The following is a 2500-nucleotide window of genomic DNA, read 5'->3' on the forward strand; positions in this document are numbered from 1 at the left end:
CAAGCCGCCGCTTAGAGACGAAGCATAAAGTGTCCTCATTCCACATAGGGCAAGCTGGATGAATCCATTTTACCCAGGACGGCCGAAGCGGCGTGGACCAGGGGAGAACTGAACCTTATACTTCACACCAGTAAGTCTACGTGTCCTCTTCCACATAGGGCAAGCTAGAACTAACTATCTTACCCAGGACTGCCGAAGCAGCGTGGACCAGGGGAGGAACACACTTTTCATGGAAACGTAAGGCATCCATGACTGCCATAACGTAAGCCGCCGCTGTGCGCGTATACCCGTTCCCCGTAGGGAGGAGCAAGCCGCCGCTTAGAGACGAAGCATAAAGTGTCCTCATTCCACATAGGGCAAGCTGGATGAATCCATTTTACCCAGGACGGCCGAAGCGGCGTGGACCAGGGGAGAACTGAACTTTATACTTCACACCACAGTAAGTCTACGTGTCCTCTTCCACATAGGGCAAGCTAGAACTAACTATCTTACCCAGGACTGCCGAAGCAGCGTGGACCAGGGGAGGAACACACTTTTCATAGAAACGTAAGGCATCCATGACTGCCATAGTGCGTAAGCCGCCGCTGTGCGCGTAAACCCGTTCCCCGTAGGGAGGAGTCAAGCCGCCGCTTAGAGACGAAGTATGAAGTGTCCTCTTCCACATAGGGCAAGCTAGAATGAACTATCTTACCCAGGACCGCCGAAGCAGCGTGGACCAGGGGAGAACTGAACTTTATACTTCACACCACAGTATTGAGTAATGTGCCCTCTTCCACATAGGGCAAGCTGGAATGTTCCATTTTACCCAGGACGGCCGAAGCGGCGTGGACCAGTGGAGGACTACACAATCATGAGGTTTGATATCGACTTGTGTGTTTCAATAGGATACCGATGGTATGGTTTGAACCGATTTGATTTAGCCATTCTGAAGTCATCACTTGGTTGAAGCGCTGAACTAGGGAGGCATCGTTTACATATATATTGGTTTTCGCATGCTCTACTAGGTAAATGTCATGAGGTTGGCTATCGAGCATGCCCAAGTGATGACTTGATTGTGTGCTTGCTTGAATTCTTCACATTTCATACCATCGGTTAGTTGTCGAATCATTCCTCGATCATAACCTTCGTTCTTGGTTCATGTATGCTCTCTTCCACATAGGGCAAGCTAGAATTAACTATCTTACCCAGGACCGCCGAAGCAGCGTGGACCAGGGGAGAACTATACTTTGTCTTGTATGCCCTCTTCCACATAGGGCAAGCTAGAACTAACTATCTTACCCAGGACCGCCGAAGCAGCGTGGACCAGTGGAGGACTATACTTTGTTCATAACACCACAGTATTGAGTAATGTGCCCTCTTCCACATAGGGCAAGCTAGAATGAACTATCTTACCCAGGACCGCCGGAGCAGTGTGGACCAGTGGAGGACTACACAATCATGAGGTTTGATATCGACTTGTGTGTTTCAATAGGGTACCGATGGTATGTTTTGAACCGATTTGATTTAGCCATTCTGAAGTCATCACTTGGTTGAAGCGCTGAACTAGGGAGGGGCATCGTTTACATATATATTGGTTTTCGCATGCTCTACTAGGTTAATGTCATAGGGTTGGCTATCGAGCATGCCCAAGTGATGACTTGATTGTGTGCTTGCTTGAATTCTTCACATTTCATACCATCGGTTAGTTGTCGAATCATTCCTCGATCATAACCTTCGTTCTTGGTTCATGTATGCTCTCTTCCACATAGGGCAAGCTAGAATTAACTATCTTACCCAGGACCGCCGAAGCAGCGTGGACCAGGGGAGAACTATACTTTGTCTTGTATGCCCTCTTCCACATAGGGCAAGCTAGAACTAACTATCTTACCCAGGACCGCCGAAGCAGCGTGGACCAGTGGAGGACTATACTTTGTTCATTACACCACAGTATTAAGTATGGTGTCCTCTTCCACATAGGGCAAGCTAGAACTAACTATCTTACCCAGGACCGCCGAAGCAGTGTGGACCAGGGGAGGACTATACTTTATACTTCACACACTAGCCATACTGAAGTCATCACTTGGTTGAAGCGCTGAACTACGGCGGGGTAATCGTTTACAGGTTATAATCATATAGCTGCATGCTCATTAGTAGATAATGGAATATTGTATGGCAATATGAGCATGCCCAAGTGATGACTTTGTTTCAAGCTCAACAGGTAGGGTATTGAGTCCTCTTCCACATAGGGCAAGCTAGAATGAACTATCTTACCCAGGACCGCCGGAGCAGCGTGGACCAGTGGAGGACTCTATACTTTATACTTCACACCACAGTATTGAGTACTTCTTGCATAAAGCCCCTAATGAGAACCACGAGGGCTCTCTCAATGTAGAACCACGAGGGCTCTAGTACCGATTCTCTCGGTACGGCTTGGTCCGTGTTCCTTTATGCTTGTACTCTTAGAAAGTCTCAACCCGGAGGTCTTGACTTTGATTGTCATAGTTGGACTACGACGGGGCAT

This window comes from Anopheles coustani (assembly GCF_943734705.1).
Source record: "Anopheles coustani chromosome X unlocalized genomic scaffold, idAnoCousDA_361_x.2 X_unloc_82, whole genome shotgun sequence".
Taxonomy (NCBI): domain Eukaryota; kingdom Metazoa; phylum Arthropoda; class Insecta; order Diptera; family Culicidae; genus Anopheles; species Anopheles coustani.